This window comes from Mobula birostris, chromosome 13 (assembly GCF_030028105.1).
Source record: "Mobula birostris isolate sMobBir1 chromosome 13, sMobBir1.hap1, whole genome shotgun sequence".
Taxonomy (NCBI): domain Eukaryota; kingdom Metazoa; phylum Chordata; class Chondrichthyes; order Myliobatiformes; family Myliobatidae; genus Mobula; species Mobula birostris.
In genome coordinates this window covers 65,970,957-65,989,854 of record NC_092382.1, presented here as the reverse complement: position 1 = coordinate 65,989,854, position 18,898 = coordinate 65,970,957, and the positions used below count along the sequence as shown (strand labels likewise).

At 45.8% G+C, this 18,898-nt stretch overlaps 1 non-coding gene across 1 annotated transcript; it reads right to left on the bottom strand.

Moving 5' to 3' along the window:
- Positions 1 to 18,575: 18,575 nt before the first annotated feature.
- LOC140208819 (U2 spliceosomal RNA) lies at positions 18,576 to 18,766 on the bottom strand. The gene has a single exon (XR_011888943.1). It is a non-coding gene; the product is annotated as a U2 spliceosomal RNA (small nuclear RNA).
- Positions 18,767 to 18,898: the final 132 nt, after the last annotated feature.

Below are 18,898 nucleotides of genomic sequence, written 5' to 3'. Positions count from 1 at the left end.
TCGGAAGATGCTGTGAATATTCTACGAGTCTGTGGTGGCCAGTGCTATCATGTTTGCTGTTTGTGCTGGGGCAGCAGGCTGAGGGTAGCAGACACCAGCAGAATCAACAAACTAATTCGTAAGGCCACTGATGTTGTGGGGATGGATCTGGACTCTCTGACGGTGGTGCCTGAAAAGAGGACGCTGTCCAAGTTGCATGCCATCTTGGACAATGTCTCCCATCCACTACATAATGTACTGGGTGGACACAGGAGTACATTCAGCCAGAGACTCATTCCACCGATGTGCAACACAGAGCGTCATCGGAAGTCATTCCTGCCTGTGGCCATCAAACTTTACAACTTCTCCCTTGGAGGGTCAGACACCCTGAGCCAATAGGCTGGTCCTGGACTAATTTCCATCCGGCATAAACTACATATTATTATTTAATTATTAATGGTTTTATATTGCTATATTTATATTCTATTCTTGGTTGGTGCAACTGTAACGAAACCCAATTTCCCTCGGAATCAATAACGTATGACTATGAATATGACTATTCCTCTCATCATCTTATAAACGTCTATCTAGTCCCACCCCAGACTGCTCCGCTCTGGAGTAAACAATCCAAGTTTGTCTAACCTCTCGTTATAGCTCATGCCCTCCAATCCAGGCAGTATGCTGGTAAACCTCTTCTGCACCTTCCCCAAACTCCGACATCCTTCCGAGAATGGGGACGACCAGAAATGTATGAAACATTCCAGATGTGGTCTAACTAGTTTTATAAAGCTGTGTTACGAACTGTAACGTTTTAGAAACGAACCAGCAGTAACAGAGTTCACACTGGATTGATCTCCTGTGGATTATACGAAGTGATAGCCACACACATTCGTTGTGGTTCCGTGTACCGATGATCAACTCACTCTTGTGGGCATAGGAGAGTTCCAAGTCTCAGCTGCGACAAACTGAAGCTATCAGCTTTTCCAGTCTCTCTCTCTCTGTTTCGACCGGCCGACTGCCTGTCTGCAGATCGCTCTCTCTCTCTTATGGTTAAATCCACAGTTAGCGCCGTCAGCCTGTGACTGACGTCATAGTCCCGCCTCCTCACTCCGGCGCTCTTAAAGACACAGTCACAGTCCGACCGCAGGCTCGTAACAGCCGCAACACAACTTCCCGACTTTTCAACTCAGTGCTTCAACTAATAAAGACAACCACGCCATTTGCCTTCTTAACCACTCAATCAATCTGTGCAGTCTCTTTCAGGGACCGATGAACTTTTAGTTTAAATTCCTCTGATCATCAACACTGTTCAGGGTTTTGCATTTAACAGTGTACTGTCTCATACATTCGACCTACCGAGCTGCCAAGATGATCATCACTAATCAAATCTCACTGAGTTTTCTCAGGTCCTGTTGAATTTATTGCCAAGTGCACAAGTACGGGAAGGTACAGGTACAGAGAAACACTGACTTGTGGCAGCATCACAGGCAAGTACATTCAGATAACACACGGAACACAGATTATACGATTCTCTGTCAGTCACAATCTATAAATACGTTTTATGTCATTAACAATATATAAAATACATTGTGTCAGGATCAATATTAAAATGTGAATTTTGTGTCAATAACAGACTTGGAAATGTTGAATTTGGTCAGTGTCTCCATTCCTCCTGCAGTCCACAACCAGCTCCTTTGTTTTTGTCACCATGAGGGAGAGGTTGTTTTCTTGACACCACTGTGTCGGGGTGATGACTTCTTCTCTGTAGGCTGCCTCGTTACTATTTGAGATTGGGCCAATCAATGTAGTGTCGTCATCGAATTTGATTAGCAGTTTGGAGCTGTGGGTGGCGACACGGTCATGGGTGCACAGTGAGTAAAGGAAGGGGCCAAGGAGACAACCCTGCACGTATGACTGCTGAGGGTCAGAGAGACAGAGGTGAGGGAGCCCACTCTTACCACCTGCCGGCGATCTGACAGGAAGTCCAGGATCCAGCTACACAAGGCAGGGTGAAGGCCGAGGTCTCTGAGCTTCTTGTCGATACTTCACGCCTTCGTATGGCTACCGCTCTGCCCATGACTGCAAGGAACTGCAGAGAACTTTGGAGAGCGGAGAACATCAGAGAAACAAGCCTCCCCTCCATGGACACTTCCTACACTTTCCCTGCGTCGGAAAAGCAGGCCATGTACTCAAAGAACCTCAGAACCTGGACATTCTTGCTGCAAACCCACTCACCGTGCCAAATTCGTTTAAACCCTCACTAACAGGTTTATTAAATGTGCCCGCTAGGATATTGGATCCCTTTGGGTTCAGGTGTAACCCGTCCTTTTTGTACCGGTCGTACCTGCCCCGGAAGAGGCCCCAATGATCCAGGAATATGAAGCCCTGCCCCCTGCACAAGTCTCTCAGCCACACATTAATACGCCTGATCACGCTATTCTTACATCGCTAGCACGTGGCGCAGGCAGTAATCCTGAGATTACTACCCCAGAAATCCACAGGGGTCTGTGTTGGCAACGTTTCTGTTTACGTTCTATGTCAATGCATCGGATGACAGTATTGATGGTCCTGTGGCCAAATCTACGAATGAAGTCGAATATTCAAAGGCCTGGATAGAGAGGTCGTGGAGGGCTATAGTGTCTGGATATCACAATGCCATAAATACAATTTACATATACAATGCTCCTGTCTACAACACCAGTCGAGGGTGGGGGCGCAGGGTCTGTGATATAATGCTCCTGTCCACATCAACGCGGGGTTGTCTATGATGTAATGCTCCTGTCTACATCAACGCATGGTTGTCTATGATGTAATGCTCCTGTCTACATCAACAGTGGGGGCGTCATATACAAACGACAGCCCTTGCTCCCCGGCCTGAGATTCTAAATTGGAGAATGGCGCTTCATTCACAAAATCCTCCCAGACCACAGTGACTGTAAACTGATCCCAGCAATGGATCCCGCCACTGCAGCCCCACAGTGCACTATGTACTGATTGCAAAGCTACGAAATTGCATGTGAATAGCATCCCCTCCCCCACCTCCACTCTTTCTGTGTCACCAGCAGGCTGGGACATCTCACATCTCGCTGCCTCCACCAGGCCTTTAAACTGTGAACAACTGTGGTCAGGGACTGATCTCTGGGGTACTCCAAACGCTACCCCCTTCCAGTCTGAAAACGACCTACTCATCCAGCCACGCACCACCGGCCGTTTATCGATCTGCAACGGGAAAGCTTAATCACCTGCTCCTGAGATTCAATAACATTACTGACTCTGAATATACCACCATCAACTCCAGGAGGGTCATAATAATCTGCTGTGTACATACATCTACCGATGTTTCTGGACACATCTTCAGTGATGTTCCTGGAATCATCGGGTGTTTCGGATCTTTCAACATCATACATCCTCCTCCAGGTGATCCAGCCGGGGCTGATCAGACCCCAGCTTGTGTCCAGATGGCTAGCTACTGATGACTCCATGGCTCCCCTCTTTTGAGCCACAGCCGTAGGTCTCTAGTCGCAGCCGTGTAAATAAACTGTGATCGTAGTGGGTGTGTGGAGCATGCTCAGAATGCGAAGGAGACAGACAAACTGAGCCAAGTCACAGACGGATGAAGGGGAGGAATGATCCATTTTCATACAGTGAGAGAAACGGAGAGTTTGATATTGTGCCTGAAGCCGACACTGTAGCCAGTCAGAAAATGAACTCTTGCTCCTCCAATTGTTTTGAGTTGTGACAGTGTTTTTATCGGAAGGCACCATGGGGACTAAAATTATCTGAGTTAAAATGTTGTCCTTCACCCACTGACGTGGTTTGTAAACTTTTAACAGTGCAGAAAATTCAAAGGATTTGTGTATAGGAATCTCAAACACAACATCACGTTAGTTCCGCTGTATCTGTCAGTTCACCAGCGCTTGAATGCCGCCAATCCTTGAATGTGGAGGCGGAGATGCTGGAGAAGACAGCGCCCCACTCGCGACAAGGAGAGCCCGATCACGTGTCCATGTCCGTGATCTGATTGGATATATTGCCATGACGTTGATAGCAGGGTAATGTCATTCCCTAGCTCTCATTTTGGGAGGGATTCAGTCGGCCATCGCAGATACACCAACAGCTTCGCACTGGGAAGCGGCCGTTCACCTGCTCCGTGTGTGCGAAGAGACTCATTCAGTTAACCCACCTTGTGATGCTCCGGTGAGTTCACAATAAATAGAGGCTACATTTCTGTCCGGAGTGAGCAAAGAGTTTTACTAAACTATCCCAGCTGCTGCAACACCAGTAACTTCACATCAGGGAGGAAGTTCAAATCAGCTCTGTGTCAAATGTTTAATCATCGCGGTGACTGAAGGCAGCTGCAGGTTCATGAGGGACTGTTACTGTCAGATTCTGCAGTTCTTGTGGCTGCTCATCGCACCCAGGACTGAACCCTGGTCACTGAGCATTGGAGGAGTCCGTTCTGCTGATGTTAGCCTTAAACTAGACTGGTGTTTAATATTCTGGATCTGTGAAAGATAAATCAGTTCTGTATCAAATCCTGTGTCTCAGGTACTTCCTGTCTCTACCACATTCACAATGTACACTACAGAGGTCACTCGGCCCATCTGGTCCCTGCCCATGTTTCTGTTCCATATCAGTATTTTAAAACCAATCTCTGCCGCTCCGCTCTCAGTCTCCCTGTGATGACAGGTTGCAACTAGTCACCATTCCGTCGGAGAAGAGATTTCCCTTGAACTTCATAGAATCATATAATCTACAACACATTACAGGCCCTTCGGCCCACAATGTTGTGCCAACCATGTAACCTACTCTGGACTCTGTCCAGAATTACCCTACCTCAGAGACCTCTATTTTTACCGGCTGCATTTAGCAATCTAAGAAACTCTTAAAATACCCTGTTGTATTCGCCTCCGCCACCGTCACCGGCAGTGCATTCCACACACCACGCTTTGTTTAAAAAACTTAGCTCTGATATCTCCTCTGTACCTACTTCCAAGCACTTTAAAACCACGCCCCCCTCCTGTTAGCCATTTCCGTCCTGGGAAAAAGCCTCTGGCTATCCACATGATCAATGACTCTCATCATCTTGTACACCTGCATGAATTCCTTTCATGTTTTTCTCCAGGCTGAATAAGACAATGAGCTCACTGTGGTTTTGCCGTTCCCCAGGGCTCCGGACTAAGGTGGTTAAACTCCTTCTTCCCTGCTTTTTTCAACGTTTTGGGTCATTTTCACTCATCTCAAATGAATGTGCCTCAGACAGCTGGGTTGTTGCAATTCGCCTCTAAAGTCTAACAGCAGACTAGTGAGTGAATCTTCGATGGCGCAGAGTCAGAAACCGGAGATGCCAGCCTGAGTCAGGGCTTTGGGGCTCGAGAGAGAGATGGGTCCGGAGTTCACAAGAAGGAGGAGGAAGAGGAATCAGACCGGCAGAATGTGACTACAAATGAAAGATCAGAAACATTTTGAAACTGTTTGATTGAAAAAAGAAGGTGGTTAATTTCTGCTGGTGGAAATCAACAGATCAGGCAGAATGTGTGGAGAGGAATAAATAGACAACGTTTAGGACGAGCCCTTTCAGCATGCCTAGACTGTGTACTCCTCTGCTTAGTTGCTGCCTGAACTGCAGAGTTCCTCCAGCACTTTGTGTACATGTGCCTATATCTCCAACAACAGCAGAATCTCTTGTGTTTTATATCTGCATTTGTAAGAACGTTCCACTTTGGCATTAGACACGCGGAAAGTTTGCTGATATTAATTGTATTGTTTCATGGGAGCTGCTTCCTGCGTTAAAAGAGCTGCTGAGTTTTCTACACACAAAAAAAAAACTGAGGTATGGACATAGAACCGGTACTTGCAGAAACTTTCAATGGCACCGTGATTACTCAGAAATCTCTGCGTGAACAATTTTCGCTGTCACTGAAGCATCGATCAAATGCGCAGGCGTCAGGGTTGAGCCGTTCCCGAATATCGCGCATGCGCGCAGTACAGAAAGGCCCTTGCTAGGTCGGCTGTGGTTAAGAATATCTCCGGACGTAACTTTTAAACACCGACTGAGGGTTAATTGCTGTGATCTGCAGACACCGTGGCCCGCAATACCGGGACAGTCCTGTTCTCTTCCCTTTCTCTCAGCCCCACGATCCGTACACGGGCCCCGGGAAGCTTCCGGCTGAAAAGGGAATGTGAGCTAATGTATCCCTCAGACAGAGCTGAGCTCCAGCTATCCAAATGCAAGGATTCGGAACTCGGAGAAAGGGATCAAAATCTTTTACATCAGCTGTTGAGAAAATCACATTTGTTCTACCTTCAGTCACAAACAAGAGCAAATCTACAGATGCTGGAAATCCAAGCAACACACACAAAATGATGGAGGAATTCAGCATTAGTACACTTTTCCATCTATGCTGCCTGGTCTGCTGAGTTCCTCCAGCATTTTGTCTGTGTTGCTTGTTCTACCTCCTCCTGTTCTGAACCTTTCTATCCGAGAGAACATGTTTTGACCCATTCTCTCTGGGTACAGAATGATATCAAACACCTTTGCGCTGAGCAAAGCTTTCACATCACAAATGTGCCAGACTCCAATGAGACAGACTACTGCCCTGCCCTTCATATTGATTGGCATTGCCATCAGTGAGTTCACCACAGTCAGTCACCTGGGGGAGGGTTCTGGGGAAATATTTAAGTACAATGCAGAAACTGGTGTTAGCTGTGTGTATTGTGATGATGCAAAAGTTGCTGGAGAATTTGCAAGTGGGGAGAAGTGGAGTGATATTTGGAAATCTGAGATTTTAAAGCATCATTTAGCAAGAAAATCAAATATAGGCAGTGTGCAAAAGCTCTGGTGGAAAAAAAAAATCCTTCATTACCCGCTTATAGGCCTGCTACATAGGTTGTGTGAGAGTGCAGATGAACTTGATCAAACCTAGGGGAGATCAAAGCTCTTAGTAACAATGATTTGCTCGCTTTTGAAATGAATACCTCGCTATATAAAATCCAGTTTATGCATGTTGTTGTCACTGGGTGAAAATTGCACAGCGCAAGATTTTTGCACACACTGATCATTACAAATTAGAGGGGACATTGGTGAGAAGGTGGGGAGACCTCCAAGTGTCCCTGATACCCTGACATATCTGAGTCCCTGCAGTCCTGCATGTTAAGGAGGTGGAGCCAGAAATGGATGAATTTTGGATCACTCAGGAGTCAGAGCGGATGATAGATATGACATGAAGAGAGGTGAGTTACACCAAAAGTGCAGGACACAGGAAACTGGGTGAGAGTCAGGAAGGGGAATGAGGTTAAATAACCATCATACATATTTCAGGATTGATTTTTTTTATTGATAGCCAAATGATTTCATTAGTTCGATCCTGTGAATCTAAAGAGATTGCTGTTTCAGAGATTGCTGTGTTTTTACCTTTAAACCTCCTTGGTCTCCCGCAGATAAACAGATTTTGGCCTGCTGCATTCACCAACAACTTTGATGTGTGTTGCTTGAATTTCCAGCATCTGCAGAATTCCTCGTGTTTGCGTTTGGCATTTCAATCTAACTTTGCTTTCTGATAAGGATTTTTAAAAGTTTTTGGAGAAACAAACTATTCTTTTTTGAAGAAAATACGCTGGACGAGACTTCCAGTCTTATTACACGGGATGCTTTTAAGGCCTACATTAGAGGACAAATTATTTCTTATACAGCAAGTGTTAAGAAAAAAGCTAATAAAGAGAGAATTGAATTAGCTAATCAGTTGAAATAATCAGACCAAGAATATGCCTCGGCTCCAGGTCCTGTTTTATACAAAAGGCGTGTTGAAATTACAACTAATTATGATATTCTTTTAACATAGCCAATTGAAATTCAACTCCTAAAAGATAAAAGTCAATTCTATATTCATGGAGACAAAACAGGTAAACTATTGGCTAACCAATTAAAAACCTTTATATCTAAACGGCAAATTAAAGGAATTTGTAATGCTGATGGTGATAAGACAACTGATCATTTAGAAATAAAAGATACCTTTAGAGAATTTTATTCTAACTTTACAGTTCTGACCCTCTTAAAGATAATACTGTAATGATTTTTTTTTAGACCATTAAACATCCCTGAACTTTCTGCTGATAACCGAAAACAGTTGGATCAACTTATTTCTTATGAGGAATTTACTGAGGCTGTACGTTCATTGCACTCAGGGGAGGATCCAAGTCCTGATGGATTTTCTGGAGAATTTTATAAGGCTTTTTCCTCACTGCTTATACCTCATTTATGTTCAGTCTTTTGGGATTCTTTTAAGCTGGGTAGGCTGCCACAATCTTTTTATGAAGCCTCTCTTTCGCTTATTCTTAAAAAGAATAAGAACCCAATTGAATGCTCTTCATATAGACCAAACTCTCTACTTAATGTTGATACTAAAATTCTATCCAAAATTCTGGCTCGTAGGATTGAAAATATTTTACCAGCTATTATATCACCTGAGTTACAGAGAAAGGTTGAACAAGTTGGGTCTTTATTCTCTGGAACGTAAAAGGTTGAGGGGGGACTTGATAGAGGTACGGTATTTAAAATTATGAGGAGGATAGATAGAGTTGACGTTGATAGGCTTTTTCCATTGAGAGTGGGGGAGATTCAAACAAGAGGACATGAGTTGAGATTTAAAGTGCAAAAGTTTAGGGGTAACAAGAGGGGGAACTTCTTTACTCAGAGAGTTGTAGCTGCCTGGAACAAGCTGCCAGCAGAAGTGGTTGAGGCAGGTTTGATGTCGTTTAAAGTTAAATTGGACAGCTATACAGACTGGAAAGGAATGGAAGGTTATGGGCTGAGTGCAGGTTGGTGGGACAAGGTGAGAGTAAGAGTTCGGCACAGACTAAAAGGGCCGAGATGGCCTGGTTCCGTCTGTAATGGTGATATGGTTATATGGTTATATCTGATGATCAGACTGGATTGATTAAAAATCGGTACTCCCATTTTAATATTCGTCATTTACCTAATGTTATCTATTCTCCTTATAAGGAGATATTGGAATGCGTGATATCTTTAGACACTGAGAAGGTTTTTGATCGGGTTCAATGGAATTATTTATTTGAAACCTTAGAAAATTTTAACTTGGGGCCCGATTTCACTCATTGGATTAAATTACTTTACTTATCTCCCTCTGCTCGGGTTCTTACTAATTTTCAGAATTCTAAACCATTTAAACTCCAATGTGGAACCAGACAGGCTTTAGAACCCTTAGCTATTGCTTTTTGAGAATCTGGTGATATCACTGGTATTTTAAGAAGTACTACCCATAAAGTTTTTCCCCATGTGGATGACCTATTGATTTTTATTTCTAATGTTGAGACTTTGTTACCTTCTGTGCTTTCTTTACTCTCCTGTTTCAGCCAGTTTTCAGGATATAAATTGCATTTACATAAGAGTGAACTTTTCCCTTTGAATAATTTGGTATCTATTAACACTAACCTTCCTTTTAAAATTGTAAGAAATCAATGTGCCTATCTGGGTGTAACAATTACTAAGAATTATAAACACATATTCAAAGGAAATTTTCTTACCCTGCTGAATTATGTAAAAAGGGCACTATCAAATTGGTCGCCCCTCTTGTTATCATTGATTGGCCAAATTAATTCTATTAAAATGAATATCTTGCCTATATTCATTTATCTTTTTCAGGCCTTACCCATTTTTATTCCTGAGACCTTTTTTGACTCTCTTGATTCTACTCTGTCTCCTTATATATGGAAAAACAAACATTCTCAACTAAATAAAGTTCACCTTCAAAAAGCTAAAAAGAATGGAGATTTAGCTTCACCGAATTTTAGGTTTTATTATACGTCAACATTTAGTGCCGAGATCCTCTCTTTGGAATGAGAGGAGATGGGATATAGTCAGAGAAAAGAGGTGAGGGGTGGGGATGGGGCAAGAGCTGGGGAGTGAGAGGTGGATCCAGGTGAGGGGGAGGTGGGAAGGTGGAAACAGTGACAGGGGTGGGAGGTGAGTGTTTGGGGCAACACGGGGCTGCAGAAGATGGAAATTAATTCCATAGAGGATTAACAAAGAGGTTAGAGAGTATTTGCTGTAGAGAGTGCAATGAAGATTCACCAGACTGATCCCTGGAATGGTGGGGTCATCATATGAAGAACGATCAAATATGATAACCCTTTCATTTAGAGCAGGGGTCCCCAACCTTTTTAGCAACGCAGACCGGCAGACCGGTTTATTATTGGCAATATTCTTGTGGACCGGCCAACCCGGGGTGGGGGGGTGTAGGGTTGCCAACGGACAAGATTAGCAGTCAAATACATGGTGTTTACCCTGTGAAGGACTACAATGACCATGAAGCCTTGAGCGGGCACCAGTGTGCATGCGTGACCTGCACATTTTTTTCTACAAATCGTTTTTGGCAATTCTGCTCGGGGGAGGGGTGTTAATCACGACTGGAATATAGGTGATAAGTGGCTAATACACTCAATTTCATTTCTAAAAGGGTTTATCTAACGAATTTAATATTAAACACACAGTGCATATTTTCCTCGCATGAATATAGTGATAAGTCAATTATCAGGGGAGGACAGGGGAGCTTGAAGTAAGTGTTGAACAAACTTCCAGTAGAAGTGGTAGAGGCAGGTTTGATAATTATCATTTAAAGAAAAATTGGATAGGTATATGGACAGGAAAGGAATGGAGGGATATGGGCTGAGTGCAGGTCAGTGGGACTAGGTGAGAGTAGCATTCGGCACGGACTAGAAGGGCAGAGATGGCCTCTTTCTGTGCTGTAATTGTTATATGGTTATATGGTTATATAAATCACTTAGAACTCAATAGCATCATAACATTTTAAGTAACATTTCGATATTAAGCACACAGCGCATATTAGTCATAGTCATACTTTAATCCTGGGGGAAATTGGTTTTCGTTACAGTTGCTCCATAAATAATAAATAGTAATAGAACCATAAATAGTTAAACAGTAATATGTAAATTATGCCAGTAAATTATGAAATAAGTCCAGGACCAGCCTATCGGCTCAGAGTGTCTGACCCTCCAAGGGAGGAGTTGTAAAGTTTGATGGCCACAGGCAGGAATGACTTCCTATGACGCTCTGTGCTGCATCTCGGTGGAATGAGTCTCTGGCTGAATGTACTCCTGTGCCCACCCAGTACATTATGTAGTGGATGGGAGACATGGACCAAGATGGCATGCAACTTAGACAGCATCCTCTTTTCAGACACCACCATCAGAGAGTCCAGTTCCATTCCCACAACACCACTGGCCTTACGAATGAGTTTGTTGATTCTGTTGGTGTCTGCTACCCTCAGCCTGCTGCCCCAGCACACAACAGCAAACATGATAGCACTGGCCACCACAGACTTGTAGAACATACTCAGTATCGTCCAGCAGATGTTAAAGGACCTCAGTCTCCTCAGGAAATAGAGACGGCTCTGACCCTTCTTGTAGACAGCCTCCGTGTTCTTTGACCAGTCCAGTTTATTGTTAGTTCGTATCCCCAGGTATTTGTAATCCTCCACCATGTCCACACTGACCCCCTGGATGGAAACAGGGGTCACTGGTACCTTAGCTCTCCTCAGGTTTACCACCAGCTCCTTAATCTTTTTCACATTAAGCTGCAGATAATTCTGCTCACACCATGTGACAAAGTTTCCTACCGTAGCCCTGTACTCAGCCTCTTCTCCCTTGCTGATGCATCCAACTATGGCAGAGTCATCCGAAAACTTCTGAAGATGACAAGACTCTGTGCAGTAGTTGAAGTCTGAGATGTAAGTTTTGAAGAGAAAAGGAGACAAGACAGTCCCCCGTGGAGCCCCAGTGCTGCTGATCACTCTGTCGGACACACAGTGTTGCAAGCACACGTACTGTGTTCTGCCAGTCAGGTAATCAAGAATCCATGACACCAGGGAAGCATCCACCTGCATCGCTGTCAGCTTCTCCCCCAGCAGAGCAGGGCAGATGCTGTTGTATGCACTGGAGAAGTCAAAAAACATGACCCTCACAGTGCTCGCTGGCTTGTCCAGGTGGGCGCAGACATGGTTCAGCAGGAAGACGATGGTATCCTCAACTCCTGATCGGGGCTGGTAGGCGAACTGGAGGGGGTCTAAGTGTGGCCTGACCATAGGCCGGAGCAGCTCCAGAACAAGTCTCTCCAGGGTCTTCATGATGTGGGAGGTCAATGCCACCGGTCTGTAGTCATTGAGGCCGCTGGGGCGGGGCGTCTTTGGCACAGGGACGAGGCAGGACGTCCTCCACAGTACAGGAACCCCCCGGAGCCTCAGGCTCATGTTGAATACATGGCAAAGTACTCCACATAGCTGAGGGGCACAGGCTTTGAGCACCCTGGTACTGACACCATCCGGTTCTGCAGCCTTGCTTGGGTTGAGATGTTTCAGCTGTCTTCTCACCTGTTCAGCTGTGAAGCCCACCATGGTGGTTTTGTGTGGGGAAGGGGTATAGTCATGAGATCAGGGTGAGGGACTGTGAGGAGGGGTAGGAGGGGAGAGTGGAATATGTGTTGGTTGGGGGCCGACAACAGATGGCTCATGTTGGGGATGGGCAGGGATCACAATGTCAAATCTGTTAAAGAAGAGTTTAAGTTCGTTGGCCCTGTCCACACTGCCTTCCACTCCTCTGTTGCTAGTTTGCCGGAACCCAGTGATGGTCCTCATCCCCCTCCAGACCTCTCTCATGTTGTTCCTCTTATGAACATATAAAATCATTGCAACACACCAATATCACTGAATCAGTGGGAGCCCTGGGCTTGTTTCCCTGCAACAAGACGGTGCCATTGAGGGGTGATGGGAGACAGTGATACTCGAAGGGAGTTCCTTATGTCCAGTCTATTCTGCAATTTAGTTTTCATTACATTCATTGCAGAGATATGTTGCAAATGGAATCAATGTTTTCAGTGCTTTCTTGGCTATCAGGATATTCAGCCTTGACTTTGATCCAGAATGCTGGCAGAGGTGTTATGTCAAACATACTTTTCAGCTCGCCGTCCTTTGCAAGCTCGAAGAGTTGATCTCCTTCCCGCGCTGACATGGTTGACGTGAGGGTAATAACCTCGCGTGCGTTCAAGTTCAACAGTGGGCGTGACAGGGAATGCAGCTGACTCATATTGCCAAATCATGTTGTTTCCTCGCGGCCCGGTAGCGCATGCTTTGCAGCCCAGTACTGGTCCCCGGCCCGGTGGTTGGGGACTGCTGATTTAGAGAATGGATGACTGAGAGGTGAACACATTGAAATGCACAGCATCATTACAGACGTCCCACCTCTGCTGGAAGTTCCGGGAGTCTCCCGCATATTGATAGTGGCTCTCTGATGCCCAGAAATTATATACAATATCCTGGAAATTGATTTTATTGAGAGGGAGAGCGAGCATCCTGATTGGTCTCTCTTCATGCTAAGAGTGGTGGAAACAATATGATATGGCGATATGAGCCCGCTGCACCTTTCCTCATTCCCTGTCACGCCCACTGTTGAACTCGAACGCATGCGAGGTCATTACCCGCGCGTCATCCATGTCAGCGCGGGAAGATCAACTCCTCGAGCTTGCAAATGACGGCGGGCTGAAAAGTATGTTTGACGTAACATCTTTGCTGGCATTCTGGATCAAAGTCAAGGCTGAATATCCTGAGATAGCCACGAAAGCACTGAAAACATTGCTTCCATTTCCAACATATCTCTGTGAAGCAGGGTTTTCTGCAATGAAAACAAAATTGCAGAATAGACTGGACATAAGGAACTCCCTTCGAGTATCACACTCTCCCATCACCCCTCGATGGGACCGTCTTGTTGCAGGGAAACAAGCCCAGGGCTCCCACTGATTCAGTGATATTGGTGTGTTGCAATGATTTTATATGTTCACACGAGGAAAATATGCGCTGTTTAATATCCAAACGTTACTTAAAATGTTATGATGCTATTGACTTATAATTGATTTATCACTCTATTAATGTGAGGAAAATATGCGCTGTGTATTTAATATTAAATTCGTTAGATAACCCCTTTTAGAAACGAAATTGAGTGTATTAGCCACTTATAAGTGACTTATGGTTGACTTATCACCAATATTCCGGTCGTGATTAACACCACATCCCCTCCCCAGTCGGCCGGTCCACAAGAATATTGTCAATATTAAACCAGTCCGCGGTACAGAAAAGGTTGGGGACCCCTGTTAAGTAGACCTATCAGTTTTCTCTGTGGATGGGCTTTACAGTCGACCTCAAAAATAATGACAATGTTGCTCACTGCACTGTTTGCAACAGTGACTTTTCTATTGCCCATGGTGGGCCAAAATGTGAAAGACATGTTGAGGTGAGTTTAACAGGTGTCATTTGTTCATTAGCATAGCCAACGTTATTTAAACTACACAAACACGAGGAAATCTGCAGATGCTGGAATTTCAAGCAACACACACAGGCTGGCTGCTGAGGAGCTACGCTATTGATGTCCTACGTGATGAGGCCGAACTCCTTGTAGACTTGCTTAAAGTTGTAATAGAATAAACATAATAATATAATATAAGTACATATTTTAATGTCACATTTTCTGCATATACCCAACTTGGTTTACAGATTAGACAAGATGATTAAACACAGTAGTACATAAACCCTTGGAGATCGACGGGGGGCGGGGGGGGGGACGGAGTAGATATGGGGTTGCAGGGGGCGGGGATGCTACCTCCCTGAAATGAGTTTTGCAGGGTGGGATGTCTGCCATTATCGGTTGAACCAGGGATCCCAGTCTCTGAGAAAGGGGGTGGACTGTCTGGGACTGAGATGAGGGGAAATGTCTCCACTCCGAGGGTGGTGAATGTCTGTAAATCCCCACCACAGAGGGCGGTGAAGACTCAGTGATCGTCCTCACATAAAACAGAGGCTGGCAGATGTGTGGAGACCGGAGGGATCGAGGAAATGAAGATCGGGCAGAAACATGTGGCTGAGAGGGGAGAGCAGTCGCCATCTTGTTGATAGTTAGAGGGGCTGAATGAGCTGTTTCTCACTTGGTGTTTCAGTGTTCCAGTCCAGTGAGGCCGGAGGAATGTAAATAGAAATGAGTGTTTATAAACACAGACTGATTTGAATGAAACCTGCACATTTCCTGTTTGGGTCTGAATTGAGTGATTTGATCAGACTAGACGCAACTTTATTGTCATTGTGGCGACTACAGATACAAAGCCAATGAAACGCAGCTGGCGTCTGTACTGGGGTCAGGACTATCACGTGACGGCTCTGCCCATTTACCTGGTCGGAAGGCGCGTCACCTGCCAATCAAGGTTTGACCCCACCCCGCCCATCAATGCGCACCTCACCATTGGCCCCTTTAATTAGCCTTGTACTTGGCCTCGGGCAATTGGCCTTTGTAATCAGCTTAACCCTGCTGGCACCGAGCCATTGGCTTCCCTGTGAATCACCTGGGCTGGACCTTCCAGTCCTATAAAGGAGCCCACGTGTGCGTGACCCTCTCTCTTTTTTGCTGCCTCCGAGGGACCACCCTGCTGTTTGTGAGTTGTGCTTTGAATAGGGTTGGGAGTGTGGATATTGTCCCTAAGCAGAAGAGATGTGCCTGCACAGAGTCAAGGGTGGTTGTGTGTGTGTGTACTTTGTCCCCACGCGATTTAATGTGATTTATTGCTGATCCGACTACTGTAAATTGTGCGCGTGTTGCTTCTGTTGCCATTTTCCCCCGTTTGCCTTCTGTAAATAAAATCCTTCACTACCCAGACTGTGAGCCCAGAACCCTTGACTTTGAGACCTGCAGAATCTGTTTCCTGACTTACAACAATTGGCGCTGCGTGGAGAAAGTGTTCTGGAACGGGCAAAAAAGCCAGTACAGACACCGAGCATAGGATTCCCGGGTGGACCGACGAGAGAGGGATTTGAGCGCTGGCGGACCACTGTAAACCGGTTGACTGGTCCGAGCAGAGGGACCCACGTCGCGAGCACCTGCCCGCTGGGCTGCTCCGGCTGTGGGATGAGGGGGTGGGGGGGGAGGCAACATGAACCTCTCTCTTCGAGACGCGAGCTCCCTGGGGAGCCTCTCTGACCAAGAACGCATCAACAACGCCCTATGGGTGCCGAAGCCGGAGATCAGGGAAGGCTGTACCCTGTGGGATCGGTTGGTGACCGCTGTGAGGGTCCGGTACCCCACCCTCCTGGAGTGGGATCTACACCGGCGCCCGCAATGGGGTATGGTCAGTGAGGGTACCCGGGCTGTTAAAGAGTGTGCGCTGGTCAACGGCATCTACCAGGGAGCCTGCGACTGTAATTTTTTAGCAAACACCCGGGTGACCGGTGCCCTAACAGGATACTGGTCACCACCGCGCACCCCGATTTAAATCAGTGATACTGCCCCTCATGGCACCAGCTAACGGGAGGACCGTGCGGGATGCCATCACCGTCCTGGAAGGGCTTGAATAGATGCAGCGGGGGGCACCCACCCTGGTCCGTAGGGCAGAGGCAAGGGCTGGAGATACAACCCCTCCCCGTTTTACGCGCAGGCAGCTGTACATGGACATGGATCCCCAACCCTGACCTCTACACCCTGTGGAAGGAGCTTTGTGGCGGTAGGGTGGTGGGCAACTGGTCGATTGCACCCATTCTCGTTATCATCGCTGTGTGTATATTATGTTGTGTCTGCCCAATTATTAAGAGCACGTCTGCCTATCTTTAGTCACAAAAAGCGTTAACTTTAGAAATAGTTAGTGTAAGACTTCCATTAAGATATATTCCTTTCCTTTTCACTGTGGTAACGCTTGGTGAGTGGCGTGGCTACCGAGGGGTGGACTGTACTGGAGGGGTCGTGACTGTCACGTGACAGCACTGCCCACTCCTGGTCAGAAGACACGCCCCCTGCCAATCAAGGTTTGACCCCTCCTCGCCCATCACTGCACACCTAACCACTGGCCTCTTTAGTTAGCCTTGGATATGGCCTCGGGTAATTGGCCTTTGTAATCAGCTTTAGGGTACGTCCACATTACGCCGGATAATTTTGAAAACGAAGCTTTTTCTCTTCGTTTTGCCCTCCCGTCCACACTGAGCCGGCGTTTTCAGCCCCCCAAAACGGAAATTTTCGAAAACACTCTACAGAGTGAATAAATGTGAAAACGCTTAATATCCGGCGTAGTATGTACGGGGTAAACGGAGAGATTTAAAAACGTTGTCGTGACAACACCACAATAACCATGCTTTTTTCTGCTTCTGCTTGGTACTGCGCAAGCTGTTATAACGCGCAGTCGGTGTGAACGGCGTGACAGCTAAATTGTAAAGTGAGGTTTTTTGACTATTTAAAAACGCTGTCATGACGTGCTGGAACAGATGTTCGTTGTTTTCTTGAACGCCGCCACCTAACAACTTCAGAACAGACGGACGAGACTGAAGCCATAAGGGTTAGAAATGTACTCACCAAATACTTTGACCCATAACTTACTGAATAAATACGTATTCTCACTTCGCCCTGTTTTCTGTCCTTGCTTGTATGAAGGTAGTTTACCTATTTATGCAAGTACTTCTCTGACAATAAATGTGTAACAGCCTAATGTAACATTGTATGGAAATAACGCTGATGCAGACGTTTTATACATTTAACAAGGTGCTTTATTAATGCAACAGCGTTAGTCAGTTTTTCAATGTTCGTCGTCAGCTGGGTCATACTGTCCGTGAACTCCCTGTTGATTGCCTCCATTCGCTCCGGTATTTGTTTTTTTTAATATAAGTTTTAAGTCCTGCGCGAGAGCCAAGAGCAATTCCTTTCAAGTTTCTCTAGTCTGTAACTGGACAAACGCGCACTAAGTACACCGTTTCCTCTTCGCTTGTTTTCTGTGTGTCCTGTGCATGCCCAGTAGGAGGAGATTCGCCCAAATATCCGTCTAATGTGGAAGGAGATATTTTCAAAAACGCTTAGTGTGGACGCCTGTCGTTTTTACTCGAAACCGGCGTTTCCAAAATTATCCGGCGTAGTGTGGACGTAGCCTAACTCTGCCGGCACCGAGCCGTTAGCGTTCCTGTGAATTACCTGGGCCGGGCACTTCAGCCTTCCTGCATTAAAAGGGCGCCCCGTGTGCTGGACGCTCTCTTTGCCATTTCTGAGGGACCACTCTGCTTCATTTTAGGCTGAGAACCTTGGAACAGCGCTGGAGAAAATTGTTGGTAGGCTGTGCATTGAATAGGGTTGGTGATTGTCCCTGATAGCATTGAGCCGTGCCTGTACAGTGAAGGGGCATCGTATTGACTTTTCCCTTGGATATGTATGTACTTTATTCCCAGGTTCGTTTTTTTAATTCTCTGCGTGTGTTTTACTGCCGATCCGACTTTATCCACGACTGCTGTAAATTGTGTGCGTGTTGTTTCTGTTGCCTTTGAGACCTGAGGAATCCGTTTCCTCGCTTGTAGTTCTTTCTTCCATGTGGTGGTCCAAGAGGCTCCTAAATATTCTGTAAATAAACTGCTTTACCCACTCAAGCCTACGTGTGTCCTCATTTAAAAACAAACATAGCCTGCAAGAAGTACGAGGCAGAAAGAAGAAATATAACCCCATAGCCTGCCTGCGAATAACAGAATTCTATTTTTTTTAATTTGTTGTTAGTCTCCCCGAAAGGGAGGTGCACCGTTCCCAGAGGCACTGCAATACCGGGTCGATGCGCGGAGTGGACGGAGCAAGCCCCTAGTCCATCTCCCTGTCCCAAAAATCAATTTAATATATGGTCCCCAGATAAGGGACGTATCAGATATTAAACTGATAAGAACAGATACTAAACTTGATCTTAGCCAAAAGGCCGAGAAGCGATATCCACAACTGTCCGGACCCTTTTGGATCCTGCTAGTCTTCCCTCTATTAAGTTGGACCGATTGTCTACAGGACACCGATTTATCCTACTTCTCTCCAACGTTTGAAGTAGATTTGGTGTAATTTCTCTCAA